Genomic DNA, 20,577 nt, shown 5'->3' with positions numbered 1-20,577 from the left:
AACCACAAGTATGCAAGCTAGAAGACTGAATACTAATCAAAAGGGAAAACTGGGTTGGTTGTGGCTTAAGGTGTTAGTAGGAAATTCCTCAGCTGCTGGGGCGTTTGTTGAACACGTGACTACTGCTGGCAATGGCCGACGCTCTACACCAGCTGACTACCAATAACTGGGAAATTTAGTTCTTTTTCTTTTTTATTTCCACTTAATTTGCAGTTTTATCAAAATGAAATGCGTACTTAATTTTTAAAAATCAAACAATTCTACACAGCCTGTAATGAAAACCTCTATCCGTCCCGACCCCTGATTTACATTCCTTGGATATCCATTTTCAAATCCATTCACTGCTTCTGTCATCATGTTTCTAAACAACCTGCTTCTCTTGTGTTGCTTGCTTTTTCAGATTTAGACAGATGTAATGATTTCCCACTACAGAACACAAAACCTTCACTTTACTGCATTAACATCCTCCTGTAGACATACTGGCACACGTACGCATAGTATCAATCCGTTTTTGCTGTGTAACAAATCATCCCCAAAGGTACTGGCTTAAACCAGCCATTTACATGCACTCACAAGTCTGTGGATCAGCCGTTTGAACTGGACGGGGCTGGGCAATTCTGGTCTTGGCTGAGCTCATGGTCAGCTGTGGTCAGTTACTGGGGTGGGTGGGGGCTGGCTGACCAGAGTGGCCTCAGCTAGGGGGGCGCTTCCATTCTCCTCGTGGTCTTCCATCCTCTAGCAGGAGAGGCCAGGCACGTTCACACAGAGGATGGGCAGGGTCCCGGGGGCCCGAGTGGAAGCACATGCAGCTTCCTGAGGCCCAGGCTCAGAACTGGCTTTCTGGTACTCCCACTTCATTCTCTCACAAGACCAGCTGGATTTGAGTAGAAGAGGAATAGACTCCACCTCTTGATGGGAGGTGCTATAAAGTCTCATCGTGAAGGATACAGGGAGAAGAAAATTGTGGCCATTTTTGCAATCGACTACACACAAGTAGTATACGTACACATAGGTACTTTCCCTCGCCACCATCCTCTTTACATAGACATATCATATATCACCAGTCAGAGTTAAATGAGTATTTAATATTGACCCTATTATAATGATGGACATTTACTTACAACTAGATCTCATAGTGAACTAGGATTATATTTTCTTTCTTACATGAGGATTTTTGCTCTGCTCCTCAGAGTAATTAATTGTCTTGTTTTGAGTTGTTTGCTAAAGCTTTTCTATGTGCTTGCCAGTTATTCAGCTCCAAACTCTGCAGTAAGTATACATTTCCTAAGAACAACAGATGAATGATCAACTTCTTCCCCCACCCCCTTGGAGTCATCCCTCTGGATCCCTCCATCCTTCTATTCAATCTGGACTCGGTCTTCTCTGGCCCTGTTTCATAGTAATCACCCTGAGGTTCCCTTGGCTCCTTTCTTCTGTAGAATGCCCTCTTTCTTGTCTACTGGTGTCCTCTTTCTTTCTCCTCATTTTGGAGCGTATTCTCTAGCAGGTTCCTGGAAAAGGGTGCATAGGCAGCAACTCTCTGAGACTTTGAATGTTTGAAATGCTACCCCACCTGCAGACCTGTCTAACAGCGTAGATGGAAATTCTAAGGTGGAAGTTATTTTCTTCAGAATTGTTAAGGCGCTGCTTTTCTACTTCCAATATTATTTTTAAGACCTCTGAGACCTTCTGATGCCTGATCCTTTGTCCATAATCAGGTTTTCTTCTCTAGAATTTTTTAGAATCATCTCTGTTACTGGACTTCTGGGAAAAAAAGACAATGATCTATCTCAGTGGGGGTCCTTTTCCATTCATCTAATTGCATGTTGACTCAATCTAATAACTTGTCTACTTATTATGGGACTTCTATTGGAGATCCTTTACAGATAATTATTTTTAATCTTATTTTCTCTTATTTTCAAAACTGTTTTCACTTGTTTTACTTTTACGAAGGTTTTTGTTGTTGGTGGTGGTTTTCACTGCTTTGTCAATAAATTTATTGTCTTTATCTGAAAAATCTTCACAGAAAGTTGTGGTTTGATTCATCTCTCAGTGGTCCACTCCTGAGCTCTGAGGCAGCTTGCCTTCTGAGCTACTTGATCTTTCCTCTGAGCAAGAGACCTTCTGGAACAGCTCCAACTCTTTTTTTTTTTTAACTTCTTTCTTAGGCTTCTTCTGATAGGCCGAATTCTCTCATACAGTAGTACAGTTTTCGTGTACATCTCCTCCATCGTGTCTGCAGCTATGTTGTTCTTTATGTATTGGGAGGATTGTTTCTTGTTAGCATCTTCATCATCTTCCATAAGGTAACTCACATCATCTGCAACGTTCTGAGCCACAATGTGCTTCTGAGGTACTTCTGCTTTGAATTCCCTGCTTTCTGAATCGTAACCAGGGAACAATTTGGTACTGTGAGGCATTGATAAGCCTCCATCCACAACTCCCCTCAGAGCCCCGAAAACTTTATTTCCAGTGGTAGTTCTGGCAAAATTTTAGTTCAAATAGCAGGTGAAGGTACCAGGCTGACCATCAAAGCTTTCCTCATTGTATGTATATCTTGTCCATGTAAAACCAACTGAGAAGGCTGCGGGCCAGCAGGAGGCCAGGACGGAATGCCGCAGAATATCTGTCAGGCCAACCGTCACACCATGCTTTGGGAGTTCATGAGCGTTATCTCCGCAGAATATCACATGCCCTTTTATTCAGGCATAAGAGATTTGACAAATGATATCTCTGTTGGCTACATGGACGATCATTCTTTATTTGGTTGTGTTGTACTTAACTTTTGTCCTGGAGTACCAAGTGTTTCTGAGCATAGCAATCCATTTTACCCTCTTGTTTTCTTTTAAATTTTACTTGGTATCTCTTAAAATAAGACCTATTCTTGATATCTTTAACAGAGATCCATGTCGATGGGTTGCCACTGACCTCTTTTTTGGTTTTTTTCTCTACCATTCTATCTAATATTTATTTATTCTATTCTATTTTTAAATTCTAAGAGTGCTTTAAGTCTTGTGAATGCTCCTTTTCGAGAGCACTCTGTTCTTGTTTCTTGGATGCAATATCTTCTCTTATTTCTCTGAGAGTTTTGTTTGTTTTTTACATTTTCTTCTGCTCCCTGAATGGTCTCTTCCCTCTGTGGTGTTTATTAATTTTGAACTTTGCCTTTTATGTTAGATACTTCCTTCAAATATCCGTTACTCCTTGGCTGTCCATTTTCAAGAGAAGTCCTAAAAAGTTAGTGGCAGAAGTCCTAAAAAGTTCCTGTCTGAGGAATGAGTGTATGCGTGGGATCTGCAACAAATGAGATTCACCGTTGGGCTCCCCCAACAGTCTGTGTCTGCACTAGTTTTCTATTGCAACGGTAACAAATTACCACAAACTTGGCTGCTTAAAGCAACATAAATTTACTATCTTACAGTTCTGGAGGCCAGTTGTCTGACTCCGTCTTGCTGGGCTAAAATTAGGTTGTCGGCAGGGCTGCATTCCTTTCTGGAGCCTCCAGGGAAGAGTCCATTTCCTTCCCTTTTCCAGGTTCTAGAAGCCACTTGTATTCCTTGACCTTTGGCCCTCTCCTTCCCTCTTCAAATCCAGTAACAGTGGGTCAAGTCTTCTTCATATCACATCACTCGGACCTCTTCCGCTTCTCTCTTCCACTGCTAAAGAGCCTGGGGATGACACCGGCCACCTGGATAACCCAGGACTCTCCCTATTGTGGCTGGCAGATGAGCAACCTTAATGCCATCTGCTACCTTAATTCCCCTTTGCCATGTCACCTAACACAGTCACAGGCTTCAGGGATTAGGATGTGGACATCACTCTTACCACAGTTACCCCAGTGCCTGTAGACACTGTCTCCTGGGCTGATCCATTTACCCAAAGAGGAAGGCTCCTTTCTCCTGCCAGCGCACATGCAGCATTCCGGGGGTCACATGTTGCTGGCGGTGCCACTAGTTGGTCTGCAGATGCCCCTCTTAGCCTCCCTGTTCCTAGCTGTCACGAGTGCCCTCAGCTGTGTCCAGTATTCCCTCATCCAGAGCAGTCTCACTCAACCTCTTTTGAGAATAAACCTTCAGTCTTGTACTGAGTTGAGGAGGTATAGTCACTGGCGGTGCAGGATACCATAGGGAATCTAGGTCCAAGTATTCCTTAAACAGATTCTTAATCACTCCTCCTGGTGTCAGTCTCGCCCACACCCCTTTGGAGGCAGCTGGTGCCTCTACTGCTGAGACTCTTGGGGCCTCGGTGGCTTCATCAAACCAGATTTTTGGCTTTGCTTCTTACAGGCTCTTGCCATTCAGCTTTCTCCTGTCTAGTCGGTCAGTTATTGCCCATCCATCTGCTTTCTGGCTTTCAAAATAATGCTATTTCCTCTTTTGTCCCCATGGTCCTTATTGATGTGTGCCTTTTCATTCTCTGTCATCTTAGTGGGGCTTCGAGAGGGAATGGAGATCCGGTCATGTTTTGTTTTGTTTTGTTTTATCTGCCGTGTTTAGCTAGAAGTCCCTATGGTTTGTTTTTTGGGAGCACTAAGTAATTGTGAAACCAGTTATATCCTTTGTGTTCTGTATGACAATCAGTTTCTATTAGTTTTCACTAAACACCAGTGACAAGAGTTCTGAAATGTTTGTGTTCCCTGTGAAGGAAAAAACAAGGAAGTGAAGACGGCAATTACCAAGTGGCCGTCTCAAAACAGTAACGTCAAAACAGCCTTCTTTGCCTCATCTAGAATAGGTGCTCAAGAGGGCATTTGTATGAATTACATGCTGCCTAAAATGTACTCCAAGAATCAGGCAGGTCCAAGCTTTAATCCCAATATCTCTGAGCACAGGCCTGTGCAAACTGAGTTGTTGTTGAATAAATACTGATGAATTCATTAGCTGTTTTTCTTAAGTTGAAGCTAGAAAAGCAATTCCTTCTCATTCTAAATGTCTGAAATGAAAAGTAAAAAGTACCACACCCTAATCAATTTCAATAAAGGCAAAATACTGAATTCCCTGGAATGCATCAAAAGGAACTTTGATATTTTATATACTAATGGTACTACCAGTAGTAAATCAGATAAACCATGTATAGAAGATGTAGATTTTTATCACCTCCTAGTTATGTTATATTAATAAGTCATTCTCTCTCCTCTTCCCCCAAAGCATGCTATTTCATTAATTGTTTTACTTTTTCCTGATAACTTCTGTCTGAGGACTGAAAGCTTGGCCAACTACTGTTTTGACAATGCAGGCGAATGGGATGGAAACATCACCCAGTTAGAGGCAGAGTGGTGGCTACAATCTCAGTCTCCTTCTCTTAGCACTATGGCTCTTTTCACAAGTATCTGCTGCCCCTTTGGGGGGCCTGTAGTTTGTTCCATGTAAATATAAGAGGTGTTGGGAGCTAGCAGTGGGTTACTAGGGGCCTCCGGGCATCTAGCAGTTTGCTCAGACCAACAGCCAACACAGCTACGTGGCAAGCTCCAAATGAGGACTTTGGCTGCTCTCAGAAGGCTTCTTTAGCCCTAGGCTAACGTCTCCACTGTACTGGGCTTTCTTTGTTGACACCTAAGAGCAGCAGCTGCATCCAGCACCACCGTGACACAGAAACTCGGTTGTGTTAGCGAGGCCGACCTCTGCTCTGAAATGCTCCTAATTCGCTGTTAATACATGACATCTTCACACACACACACCTCAGTGCAAAGAAAAGCCAGTTCAACCCATGCATAGAAAGCTGACGACAAAGGCGAGAAAGAATGAATGGTTATGATACATTCTGCTCTTTCAGGGTAAAGGAAAAATATTTGAATTGTATACGGTAGCACTTTGTTGTCCCATATTTATGATTCCAAACCTGAGATCTCATCTGGACTGCTGGGTGGCTTGGAAAACAGAAGAAAAGATATTTCTTTTTTTTTTTAAGTTTTTTTTTCTTTAATAAACTTTTTTCTTTGGCTGCATTGGGTCTTCGTTGCTGTGCACAGGCTTTCTATAGTTGCGGCGAGCAGGGACTACTCTTCGTTGCAGTGCGCGGGCTTCTCATTGCGGTGGCTTCTCTTGTTGTGAAGCCCGGGCTCTAGGTGCGCGGGCTTCAGTAGTTGTGGCACGTGGGCTCAGTAGTTGTGGCTCCCGGGCTCTAGAGCGCAGGCTCAGTAGTTGCCGTGCATGGGCTAAGTTGCTCCACAGCATGTGGGATCTTCCTGGACCAGGGCTTGAACCTGTGTCCCCTGCATTGGCAGGTGGATTCTTAAGTACTGCACCACCAAGGGAATTCCTATATTTCTTTTTAATCTGTTCTGCAAAGATTTAAAAGCAGTTGAAGAGATACTTATTAAAACTTCAGCTAGCTCTGTGACCTAGAGCTAGTTGAGCTAGTCTGTAGCACAATCTTTCTTCTCTTAGGACCTCAATGTTTCTCATTTATAAATGAAGGGATTAGATTCTCTATATATTGAGCTAAGAGGTTTCTGTCAGTGTTAAAAACCTGAGATTCTAAGATAGGCAATTTTCCTGAAACGACGGGGAGGAAAGCCTTTGAAAAAGCACCACTCCCATTATATGAGGATTTGTTATATCCAACTCGGATTTAGCACCTTTATACACAGACAGGTGTTAGAAATTTGCAATGAACAAGAAATATGCTGAAAGATTTAGTAGAAAGAAACAGCATATTGTTTGTTTGTTTCTTTTTAAATAGCGATATTGTTTTTTGAAGAGCTCTGTGCACTGGGAAATTGTCATCTAGTACCAAAGAAAATGTTTGTCATAGTTATGTTTCCATTTCATGATCTCAAGCACAACTTTGTAACTGTAACTGTGACTGGTCCACCTGTCGACTCCTGGGACCTGGAGATTTCTAACTCCACAGGGAAGACAGGAGAGTACTGCCTTCCACTGCACCTCTCAGCCCCACACAAAGTGTTTTATCATGTATCATCTCATGCAGGACTCATTTCCTACAGTCAGAAAGACACAACTTGAAAGAACTTTTTTTGCAGACGTTTTGAAAGCTAAACTTCTCTCTTGTGGGTGGTAGATGAAAGCTCAGTGTTTGTACCCACGGCCTTATAGCTAAGATGAATATTCCACTCTGCTTCCGCCCAGTTTCCCAGGGTATAACCAATTTTCCTGATGGAGAGTGGATTAAATTTGCAGATAAAACGTGCTGAGGCAAGAGAACTGGCCTAGGAAACTCAAGGAAGGAGAGTTCAGAGCCTAACTAACGAGGTGGGTGGTCTAGGGAGAGTCACTTTCCTTCCTGGAGCTCAGTTTCTCTACTGTATGTAATGCCCACGTCACTGCATTCTCAACAAGAATCTTCTCGGGTAGTTTCTTTTGTGGTATCATGCCAGCCTGGAATTTTTTTGCTCCTTTCTTTCAAATTCCTGGGAATGGCTTAAATAAGGAGAGGTACTATCACTCCAAAGTGGTTTTAATATGTCAATCTTGTGTGAGGCCTGTTGGTAATTCTCCAGATCTTGGTCTTTTTTATGACTATATTCAGTTAGGATTAGGTTTGGCCGTGAATAATGGAACCCTAAATAATGAAGACCTGCACAAGGCAAATGTCTTACTTCTCTTTCACGTAAAAGAAGCCTGGGGACTTCCTGGTGGTCCAGTGGCTAAGACTCCACGTTCCCAATGCAGGGGGCCTGGATTCGATCCCTGGTCAGGGAACTAGATCCCACGTGCCGCAACTAAGAGTTCGCATGCTGCAACTGAAGATCCTGCACGTGGCAACAAAGATCCCATGTGCTGCAACTAAGACCCGGTGCAGTCAAATAAATCAATCAATAATTTTAAAATAAATAAATAAAAGAAGACTGGGGGCAGGTATCTAGAAATGCATCAGCAGAAAATTATCACAGACGCGGCTCTACCTTGCTATACTGCCAGTTTTAGCATAGGGATCACACCTCATAGTCTAAGATGGCCCCTCAAGCTTCATCCATTATTTTGGCATCCCTCTCCACTGGAAAGGAGAGAGGGCTTAAAAGGGAGCACCTTCTTGCTTTAAAAATCACTTCTGGAAGTTACATGTGGCAATTCTACTTACATCTCACTGACCAGAACTTAGTCACATGGCCACAGCTAGCTGCAAGGGAGGCTGGAGCAATGTAGTCTTCAATCCAGGCAGCCATGGGCACAGCTAAATGAGAGGGTTATGGAGGTGAGCACTAGGGTCTGACCCAGATCAAATATCCTGCAGAATTCTTTCACTCTCAAAGAGTCATGAACTATTCCTCTGGAAAGGCTCTATGATTAAATTAGGAAGTACCATCTCAGGAAGGACAAAGAGGCGATAAGATGGATAAAAGATAGCCTCAAGATACACTAGACTGTTTCAAGAATGTCTTAACACATCCATGCAGAATGTGTTAACCTATCATAGAGATGCAAGGGGTGTGGTCATTATGGGTTAACTAGAAAAGTTTCCATGGATAAATTTTATCCAAAATCAAAGAGATGGGAAAGATAGAATTTGGCAGGACAAAGAGGTGGACGGTTTCAGGAAAGAGCGCAGTTGCTCCTTGGAAAAACCATAAAGTGAAGAATGTTCTCTTCAGTTCCCCTCTATTCTCACATCTATATACTTTCCTCTCTTTCAACACTACTCCCTTTCCATAAGCATGCAATGGTGTGGGCATTTGTGTGTGCGCACACACATAAACATACACACACATGCCCATACACAAAGGTATACACTAATATTTTACTGAACCATAATTTAAGAGGAAAAAACCAAATCTGCTAAACTAATTAACTCTTACCTAACTTTCTACCATCCCAGGAGTACTGTACAAATTAAATTAAAATTAAAGTTCCTGGGAGTGAGCGTTGCTTCAATTCTAGGCAATAAATGCCCTAGAGACTATTACTTACAGACCCTATGAGGTTGAAAAAATATACCCTCAAAGAGGTTATACTCCAGAGAGAGCCATGAACATTCCTTCCAAGAAAAACATGCAGTATGATCTTTTATTCAAACTGTTATGAGGGCACCGGGAAAGCAGAGTTTAATCCCAGCTTGAGAGGAGGATGATGAGAAATGGGTAATATTTCGTAGGTAGAATCAGACCTGGTTGAAAGGAGGACATGTCAGATGGAAGGACCAGCCCGAGAAGAGGATGGAGATGGATGACAGTGAGTAGCCTATGTAATGGAAGGAAAGGGACCAGGGATGGCACAATGAGACTTGCAGCTGAAAATACAGTTTGAGATCTTATCATGAAGGGACTTGGAACTTTAACAATAAAAGAAATGGACAATACAAGAAAGTTAGAAAGTACCGTGATCAAAGCTCTTTTATAAGAAATGTCATATGGAGGCAGCACGTAGACTGAAGGGTGAAAAGAAGTGATCCAGGCAGAGCAACTTGGAGACCAGCTTAAGTCCAGATAAGAAGTAACAAAGACCTGAATAAAGTTAGTGGGAATTGAGAAGACAATGTATCACTAACGGTGAAATTTCACGTGAAAATCAGGTGGGATATATGGGGGAGGGAGCCCTTCTAGGCACTTCTCAGGTAACACCATGTGAGTTTCCACATTTCCCAATGGTATGTGTGACCGCTGAGCCCAAGTGCAGAGAGGCAAAGGGAGGGGAAGGCGGGGGCGGGGGTTGGCAGAGGAGAAGGGAAGGCAGGGGAACCTTAATAAACCAAAAGGTAAGAAGAGAAAATGAAATCATAGACTTTCAGAGGTGAAGGGGCCCTACAACAAGGTTCACATTTTTTACAGATGAAGAAACAGATTTGGGGACATAGTGGTAGCCCAAGACCTGTGGGACTTGCCCTCCCTGGTGTCTTAGCAGGAGAGAGGTATTATCTATCTGAAAACACAATATGGAAAGTCATAAGACAAATGACAAACTGGGGAAAATATCTGCAACATACATCACAGGTAAATGGTTAATATCAACTAATAAAAGCACCTAGTTAACAGGAATGAAAAGATTAAGTGCCCAACAGAAAATGGGCAAAGAGACACGAACAGTCAGTTCATACACACAAAAACTATAAATGGTCCTTAAGCACATGAAAAGATACTCAACCTTACTCAAAATAAGACAGAGGCACATTAAAACTGCCCTGAGTACAATTTCTTACCTCCCAACCAAAAGGTGAACAACACGACTGGTGAAGCTGTGGGGAAATGGACACTCATGTTTTGCTGGTGAAGGTGGGAAGTGGTACAACCCACAGGAAGGGTAATATGGTGATTTCTATCAAAATTACTGATGTATGGGCTTCCCTGGTGGCGCAGTGGTTGAGAGTCCGCCTGCCGATGCAGGGGACGCGGGTTTGTGCCCCAGTCCGGGAGGATCCCGCATGCCGTGGAGCGGCTGGGCCCGTGAGCCGTGGCCGCTGAGCCTGCGCGTCCGGGGCCTGTACTCCGTGGCGGGGCAGCGGCGGTGAGAGGCCCGCGTACCGCAAAAAAAAAAAAAAAAAAAAAAAATTACTGATGCATTTATCCTTTGACCCAGTAATCCTATTTGTGGGTATTTACATAGAACTTGCACGTGGAAAAGACAGAGACATGCACATGTGGTTATTAATTGCAGCATTATTTGTAATAGTAAAAGACTGAAAACAAGCCAACTGCCAGCATAAGGAACTGGTTCCAGAAACAGTGCAAGAGTTTCACAGTAGAATTCTACGCAGCTCTAAAAGGAGAGAGATTCTTTATGTCTTGATATAGAATAAGCTCCAGAGTACGTTGTTAGGGAAGAAAAAGTATGTTGTAGAACACGCATAAAGTATGTTATTTTTTGTGTCAAATAGGGGAGAAACAAGATACATATTTTGTACTTGTCCCTGCAAAAAAGAAATACCGGAAAGATAAATAAGGAACTAATAAAAAAATGTTTGTCTATAAAAGGAGAGGTTGTGGGGTAAATGAGAACAGAAATCAAAGCTAGATAGTTCAGCATATAGGTTTTTATTTCATTTTGATTTTTTTTTACCATGTCAACATGTTTAAAGTAGAAAAAAACACACTATAAAACTTAAAAAATGGCAATGTGACAAACATGTAGTTGAGCCATTCACGGTACTATCACAGCCAGGAAAGATCTGACCTAATCACAAAGCTCAGGGGAGCCTTCCTGGAGAAAGTAGCTCTTGCGTTGAGATCTGAAGAATGAATAGAAGTTAATGGGTTCAGAGAGCAGGGAACATTATAATCAGAGAGGGAAACCTGTGCAAAGGCTCTGTGATGGGAAGGGGAAAAGTGCTTATGAAGAACTGAAAGCAAGCAGAATAGCAAAGCCAGCTTTGAGATGAGGCTAGACCAATAAGGGCAGGCTAGACTACGTGGGGTTGTGGGCCATGCTGAGAAATGTTTTTTTTCTAAGAGCAATGAGATGCCGTTGAAAGGTTTTAAGCAGGTGGAGAGGAGGAGGTCCGGGGAGTTTGTGCTTTCTTCAGGGGAATATTCGTAGTCACTGAAGGTTATAGAGGAAGAAGTGTGGTGTGATCACTACACTTGTTCTTAGAAAGCACTGTTGGCCCACCCATTTCCTCAATTCACCTGTAAAATCACACGTGATGCTTTGCTAACAACAGTCTACGTATTTCAGTTATGATCCATCAGTTGCTATTTGCCAAAAACATTACACAAATTGCACAAAGGATAAAGTTATTATAGTCTAATTTACACTGGAACTTATCTTCGTTTCTAGGCAACATCATTGCACTGGATAATGATGGTTCCGACCCTCAGAATCTTTCACAATCTGGTAAGTGAAATGAATGAGGGAACCAATTTCTATGTGTTCAGGCCAGTATTTCACCCTATTAGATCCAGCCTGGGAATAAAACCCATTTTTAATGCACCATTTGATAAGAACGCTTAACCTCAGTATGTGTTGTAATTAGAGAGATAATTAGAACTTCACTAGAACCTCTTAAATCTAGAAATACATTTGAAATTCACCTAGAATGAAAATCGCACTACCTAAGACTAATCCAAGGCATTTTTCCTTCCAACTCTATACCTTGCCTTCCCCCCCATCCCAAAGCCTTTGCAGTCTAAGAAGTGTGAAAAAAGAATTTTATAGGTAGTGCATATCACAGAAGGCTAATGGATTCAGTTGAAAATTGCTTTATATGTTTATGGCAACGATGCTTATGGGGAAGATACTGGAGGTGGCCTCTCAGGGCAGACAGGTCCTACATGTCTGTGATCCAGATGAGTAACCACAGGGGAATGGAATCTCGGGTGTAACTTGAATTTTCAGAGTCCATATCATCCAAGGTGTATCTGAAAGAGCCGTGTGGCTGACGGGTTGTGGTGCTCTGCCTGCTGTCAGACCCATGGCGCTGACGTGGGAGAGCCGAATTCAGGACACTGGTCCACCAGAGACCTCCCGGCTCCACGTAATATCAAGTGGCAAAAGCTCTCCCAGAGATCTCCATCTCAACGCTAAGACCCAGCTCCACTCAACGACCAGCAAGCTACAGTGCTGGACACCCTATGCCAAACAACTAGCAAGACGGGAACACAACCCCACCCATTAGCAGAGAGGCTGCTTAAAATCATAATAAGGTCACAGACACCCCAAGACACACCACCAGACGCGGTTCTGCCCACTAGAAAGACAATATCCAGCCTCAGCCACAGGCACCAGTCCCCTCCACTAGGAAGCCTACACAACCCACTGAACCAACCTTAGCTACTGGGGGCAGACACCAAAAACAATGGGAGCTACGGACCTGCAGCCTGCAAAAAGGAGATCCCAAACACAGTAAGTTAAGCAAAATGAGAAGACAGAGAAACACGCAGCAGATGAAGGAGCAAGGTAAAAACCCACCAGACCAAACAAATGAAGAGGAAACAGGCAGTCTACCTGAAAAAGAATTCAGAGTAATGACAGTAAAGATGATCCAAAATCTTTCAAATAGAACGGAGAAAATACAAGAAATGTTTAACAAGGACCTAGAATAACGAAAGAGCAAACAATGATGAACAACACAATAAATGAAATCAAAAATTCTCTAGAAGGAATCAATAGCAGAATAACTGAGGCACAAGACGGATAAGTGACCTGGAAGATAAAAGAGAGGAAATAACTGCTGCTGAGCAGAATAAAGAAAAAAGAATGAAAAGAATTGAGGACAGTCTCAGAGACCTCTGGGACAACATTAAACACACCAACATTCGAATTATAGGGGGCCCAGAAGGAGAAGAGAAAAAGACAGGGTCTGAGAAAATGTTTGAGGAGATTATAGTTGAAAACTTCCCTAACATGGGAAAGGAAATAGTCAATCAAGTCCAGGAAGCACAGAGAGTCCCATACAGGATAAATCCAAGGAGAAACATGCCAAGACACATATTAATCAAACTATCAAAAATTCAACACAAAGAAAAAATATTAAAAGCAGCAAGGGAAAAACAACAAAAAACATACAAGGGAATCCCCATAAGGTTAACAGCTGATCTTTCAGCAGAAACTCTGCAAGCCAGAAGGGAGTGGCAGGACATATTTCAAGTGATGAAAGGGAACAGACTACAACCAAGATTACTCTACCCAGCAAGGATCTCATTCCAGTTCAATGGAGAAATTAAAACCTTTACAGACAAGCAAAAGCTAAGAGAAATCAGCACCACCAAACCAGCTGTACAACAAATGCTAAAGGAACTTCTCTAGGCAGGAAACACAAGAGAAGGAAAAGACCTACAATAACAAACCCCAAAGAATTCAGAAAATGGTAATAGGAACATACATATTGATAATTACCTTAAATGTAAATGGATTAAATGCTCCAACCAAAAGACATAGACTGGCTGAATGGATAAAAAAATAAGACCCATATATATGCTGTCTACAAGAGACCCACTTCAGACCTAGGGACACATACAGACTGAAAGTGAGGGGATGGAAAAAGATATTGCATGCAAATGGAAATGAAAAGAAAGCTGGAGTAGCAATTCTCATATCAGACAAGACAGACTTTAAAATAAACACTATTACAAGAGACAAAGAACGCCAATATATAATGATCAAGGGATCAGTCCAAGAAGAAGATATAACAATTGTAAATATTTATGCACCCAACATAGGAGCACCTCAATACATAAGGCAAATGCTAACAGCCATAAAAGGGGAAATTGATAGTAACACAATCATAGTAGGGGACTTTAACACCCCACTTTCAGCAATGGACAGATCATCCAAAATGAAAATAAATAAGGAAACACAAGCTTTAATTGATACATTAAACAAGATGGACTTAATTGATATTTATAGGACATTCCATGCAAAAACAACAGAATACACTTTCTTCTCAAGTGCCCAGGGAACATTCTCCAGGATAGAACATATCTTGGATCAAAAATCAAGCCTTTGTAAATTTAAGAAAATTGAAATCGTTTGAAGTATATTTTTTGACCACAATGCTATATGAGAGTAGATATCAATTACAGGAAAAACACTGTAAAAAATACAAACACATGGAATTAAAAAATACACTACCTATTAACCAAGAGATCACTGAAGAAATCAAAGAGGAAATCAAGTTACCTAGAAACAAATGACAATGAAAACAAGACAACCCAAAAACTATGGGATGCAGCAAAAGCAGTTCTAAGAGGGAAGTTAATAGCTGTACAATCGTACCTCAAGAAACAAGAAAAATCTCAAATAAACAACCTAAGCTTACACCTAAAGCAATTAGAGAAAGAATAACAAAAATCCCCAAAGTTAGGAGAAGGAAAGAAATCATAAAGATCAGATCAGAAATAAATGAAAAAGTAATGAAGGAAACAAGAGCAAAGATCAATAAGAACAAAAGCTGGTTCTTTGAGAAGATAAACAAAATTGACAAAGCATTAGCTAGACTCATCAAGAAAAAAAGGGAGAAGACTCAAATCAATAGAATTAGAAATGAAAAAGGAGAAGCAACATCTGACACTGCAGAAATACAAAGGATCATGAGAGATTACTACAAGCAACTCTATGCCAATAAAATGGACAACCTGGAAGAAATGGACAAATTCTTAGAAAAGCACAATCTTCCGAGACTGAATCAGGAAGAAATAGAAAATATAAACAGACCAATCACAAGCACTGATATTGAGACTGTGTATAAAAATCTTCCAAGGAACAAAAGCACAGGACCAGATGGCTTCACAGGCGAATTCTATCAAACATTTAGAGAAGAGCTAACACCTATCCTTCTCAAACTCTTCCAAAATATAGCAGAGGGAGGAACATTCCCAAACGCATTCTACAAGGCTACCATCACCCTGATACCAAAACCAGACAAAGATGTCACAAAGAAAGAGTACTACAAGCCAATATCATTGATGAACATAGATGCAAAAATCCTCAACAAAATACTAGCAAACAGAATCCAACAGCACATTAAAACGATCATACACCATGATCAAGTCGGGTTTATCCCTAGAATGCAGGGATTCTTCAATATATGCAAATCAATCAATGTGATGCACCATATTAACAAACTGAAGGATAAAAACCATCTCAATAGATGCAGAAAATGCTTTCGACAAAATTCAATACCCATTTATGATAAAAACCCTCCAGAAAGTAGGCATAGAGGGAGACTACCTCAACATAATAAAGGCCATAAATCAAAAACCCACAGCCAACATCGTTCTCAATGGTGAAAAACTGAAACCATTTCCACTAAGATCAGGAACAAGACAAGGTGGCCCACTCTCACCACTATTATTCAACATAGTTTTGGAAGTTTTAGCCACGGCAATCAGAAGAAAAAGGAATAAAAGGAATCCAAAACAGAAAAGAAGAAGTAAAGCTGTCACTGTTTGCAGATGACATGATAGTATACATAGATAATCCTAAAGATTCTACCAGAAAACTACTAGAGCTAATCAATGAATTTGGTAAAGTAGCAGGATACAAAATTAATGCACAGAAATCTCTGGCATTCCTATACACTAATGATCAAAAAACTGAAAGAGATATTAAGGAAACACTGTATTTACCATTGCAACAAAAAGAATAAAATACCTAGGAATAAACCTACCTAAGGAGACAAAAGACTTGTATGCAGAAAACTATAAGACACTGATGAAAGAAATTAAAGATGATACAAACAGACGGAGAGATATACCATGTTCTTTGATTGGAAGAATCAACTTTGTGAAAATTTCTATACGACCCAAAGCAATCTACACATTCAGTGCAATCCCTATCAAACTACCAATGGCATTTTTCACAGAACTGGAACAAAAAAATTTCACAATTTGTATGGAAACACAAAAGACCCCAAGTAGCCAAAGCAATCTTGAGAAAGAAAAACGGAGCTGGAGGAATCAGGCTCCCTGACTTCAGACTATACTACAAAGCTACAGTAATCAAGACAGTATGGTACTGGCACAGAAACAGAAATATAGATCAATGGAACAGGATAGAAAGCCCAGAGATAAACCCACGAACATATGGTCACCTTATCTTTGATAAAGGAGGCAAGAATATACAGTGGAGAAAAGACAGTCTCTTCAATAAGTGGTTTTGGGAAAATTGGACATCTACATGTAAAAGAATGAAATTAGAACACTCCCGAACACCATACACAAAAATAAGCTCAAAATGGATTAAAGACCTAAATGTCAGGTGAGACACTATCAAACTCTTAGAGGAAAACATAGGCAGAACACTCTATGACATAAATCACAGCATGATCCTTTTTGACCCACCTCCTAGAGAAATGGAAATAAAAACAAAAATAAACAAATGGGACCTCATGAAACTAAAAGGTTTTGCACAGCAAACCATAAACAAGATGAAAAGACAACCCTCAGAATGGGAGAAAATATTTGCAAATGAAGCAACTGACAAAGGATTAATCTCCAAGATTTACAAGCAGCTCATGCAGCTCAATATCAAATAAACAAACAACCCAATCCAAAAATGGGCAGAAGACCTAAATAGACATTTCTCCAAAGAAGATACACAGATTGCCAACAAACACATGAAAGAATGCTCAACTCCACTAATTAATAGAGAAATGCAAATCAAAACTACAATGAGTTATCACCTCACACCAGTCAGAATGGCCATCATCAGAAAATCTACGAACAATAAAATGCTGGAGAGGGTGTGGAGAAAAGGGAACACTCTTGCACTGTTGGTGGGAATTGATACAGTCACTATGGAGAACAGTATGGAGGTTCCTTAAAAAACTAAAAATAGAACTACCATGCGACCCAGCAATCCCACTACTGGGCATATACCCTGAGAAAACCATAATTCAAAAAGAGACATGTACCACAATGTTCACTGCAGCTCTATTTGCAACAGCCAGGACATGGAAGCAACCTAAGTGTCCATCGACAGATGAATGGATAAAGAAGATGTGGCACATATATACAATGAAATATTACTCAGCCATAAAATAAACGAAATTGAGTTATTTGTATTGAGGTGGATGGACCTAGAGTCTGTCATATAGAGTGAAGTAAGTCAGAAAGAGAAAAACAAATACTGTATGCTAATACATATATATGGAATCTTAAAAAAAAAAAGAAGGTTCTGAAGAACCTAGGGGCAGGACAGGAATAAAGACGCAGATGTAGAGAATGGACTTGAGGACACAGGGAGGGGGAACGGTAAGCTGGGACAAAGTGAGAGAGTGGCACGGACATATATACACTACCGAATGGAAAATAGATAGCTGGTGGGAAGCAGCCGCATAGCACAGGGAGATCAGCTCGGTGCTTTGTGTCCACCCAGAGGGGTGGGTTAGCGAGGGTGGGAGGGAGATGCAGGAAGGAGGAGATATGGGGATACAGGTACATTTATAGCTGATTCACTTTGTTATAGAGCAGAAACTAACACACCATTGTAAAGCAATTATACTCCAATAAAGATATTAAAAAATAAAATTTCTGTGTATTCTTACACATTCATCATCAAAAAAAGAAAATTGCTTTATAGTTCTTTGAAAAGGAAAAAAAAAAAAACACCTTAATTTTGAAAATGAGTTTCAGAGGCCAAGTATGAAGAAGACAGAGTGTGAGTCACGTATGGAGAGAGAAAAAACTGCTCTTGCAAGAACCCACTCGTAAAATGTTAATATATGCATAAGAAAATTGTGTTCCTTAATCTCTGAAGAAACACTTATCACTAAGAACCCTTTAATTCTTTTCCTGTGCTTGATTTATTAGCTTATGAAATTATGTTAATAACCTTCATGTTAATGGTTTGGGGACTCAAATGACCTGATTTTAATAATGAAGTAATTTATGCAATAAATGCAATCAGCATCTATGAATCTCACTTAACACAACGGTATTGGTGATTAGCCAATGCTAAAACCAGTGATTGTCGGCGTGGGGCAATGCATGTGCTTCTGCAGAGAAAACGGATCTCGCTGATGGGTGATAGGCACAGAGGTAGGGGCAACTCAGGGCACGTGATGTGAGCTGCAGCTCTTAGCTGCAAAAGCTCTGGTAGCGAGGTTGAGCATGAATCCAAACTTAGTTTATGAACTGTAAAATGAGTCTGCTACTTCACTAACTAGAGTAAATCTACATAGGACGTGTATCCATGACAAGGAACATTTGTATGTTTGTTGGAGTGGAGTGATCTGCTGGAAGGAAACTGGGGAGCCCAGAAAAGAGCAGATGAAGGAATAGCCAACAGCTTCCTGGGAGAGAGCAGAGTGGCAGTGGGCGGAAGGCCTCCCGGGAGGTCGAGGGGACACCTAGGAGGAACGGAGGGTTCCCAGTCCTGTCATCAGAAAATCCACGCCTTAGAATAACCTGGGCGCTAGTGTTAGTCAACTTTGGCTTTTGAGAGTATTATGGTGAATTATCCTTTTTCCTTTGTTTTGTTTTTTGACTTTTTTCCATTCCCTTCAGATCTAAAGCGTAGAAACAACTAATTTACACCCTGATACATTCGTCTAAGTGCAAAGGGCCACTTTAACCATGCTGGATAGATGGGATTTTTCTCCTTTCTTTCTTCAGCGAATCCCCAACAAACAAGTTTCCATTTCTTTCTCTTATGATTTAAATATTCCTCTTAAATGTTCTTTCTCCCTCCCAAGTACAATCCCCTAAGCCGTTGTCTGAATTCCTAGAAATAAAGACAGGTGTGGTCATCGCCTCCTCCTACTGGCTCTGCAAAACCCCAGCCAGGTGAGAGGAGGGCAAGGCTGTTGTGTAAGCCTGTGTTTCCAGCTGGGTGCAGACACACAGTGCAAACCTTCCAGAACCCTTGATCTTCACCCCAAATAGTGACATTCGCAAGATATTTTTTAAAACGTTCAAAAAGACTGTTGGAGTACGTGATAGAATGTTATACCTCCCCCTAAGAAAGTTTTACGTCAAATATGCTTTTGGCACAATGTTAAGTGAAAACAAAAAGCAAAATATTAAATTAGCTAAACTCTAAACTGTGATGTTGCAAAGATAGCACTGGCTTGGAAATCAGACTCCCTGGGTTCCTAACTCGGCTTCCATTGTCACTGCTTGTGAAATTGGTCAAGGTACTTGACTCTTTAAGAGAGACATATTTATTTCTATTTTTCTATATTTGAATGAATGGGCATAATTTTATGACAAAATCATAAAGCACATAATTTTGGAAAATATATACAGACTACACCTTGTAAGAAGAAAAATCTTCAGTAGAATTTTAGTTCTTCATCTCAGTTGTAAATTGGCATTTTATTGACGATGTTGAAAATGAGGGTCATCCAAACTCTCGTGTCTCATACGAAATCTAACCCAAACTCTACTCTCTGTTTTGGATCTGCATAAAGTTGATCACAATTTTACCATCCCAGAAAGCATGAAGTAAAATGCCTTTCAGAGGCTTCACGTGCAATCTGCAGTCGGAGCCGCTCTACATAATTCCATAATTTAGAAAATTACAAGTGATAATACCGTGCTCATTGCAGCACCTAAGTCCTCAAATCTCTACTCACAGGTTGTCAAGCCAAGTACCATGCACTGCATTAATCCTCACCACTGAAAAGCAACCAGAATTGTTGTCCCATTTCACAAATAAAAATATCTGCTGAGAGACCTTGTACCTGCTTTGCCCGTGTCTTCAAGCACAAAATCTGGAATCTTGGTCCACTGTAATAATCACCATACGGTCATGGCTTCATCCATCAGCATTCTCATTAAATACGGGCTTAACCTATGATACCACAAATAAATTAATTAATAAAATTGCAAGGACACCTTCTCTTTGGAGAAGAGATAACTCTTAAAGTTATTTAATCCATCTCTCTGCACGCAAAATTTTGAGGAATTAATTTTTTCTGTAGCCAGGAAACATTGTAAAAAGAAAGAAACCATACCTTTTTCCTAATATCAATGTAGAAAATAGAGATCCAAGCTAAGCCTTCCTTTGGTTCTAAGGAGTGGACTCCAAGATGAGTACTTTGGATGGAATTCCATCCTACTGAGTTTTGATGTAATTCCACGGCTTTTAATATTGTTTCTAAACTCTGACCACTGTTACTTTAGGTGCCTCTCCCCCTCACCTGTTTGAGCTCTCAAACTCACAAAGACACTTTCTTGCACTTTGGTAGCAACATCGTACCTTGCAAGGCAGGAAGAAAAAAGTGATGGGTGTAGTAGTGGATGGG

General features: G+C 40.9%; 1 pseudogene across 1 annotated transcript; it reads right to left on the bottom strand.

Annotated features, from left to right (window-relative positions):
• Positions 1-2,042: 2,042 nt before the first annotated feature.
• LOC309829096 (large ribosomal subunit protein uL18-like) lies at positions 2,043-2,868 on the bottom strand (annotated as a pseudogene). Its single transcript has one exon. The product of its transcript is annotated as a large ribosomal subunit protein uL18-like (transcript).
• Positions 2,869-20,577: the final 17,709 nt, after the last annotated feature.

This window comes from Grampus griseus (genome assembly GCF_964374135.1).
Source record: "Grampus griseus genome assembly, chromosome: 10".
In the NCBI taxonomy this organism is placed as follows: Eukaryota; Metazoa; Chordata; class Mammalia; order Artiodactyla; family Delphinidae; genus Grampus; species Grampus griseus.
Note: the sequence above shows the minus strand (reverse complement) of the source record. Positions and strands in the feature narration are given on the sequence as shown.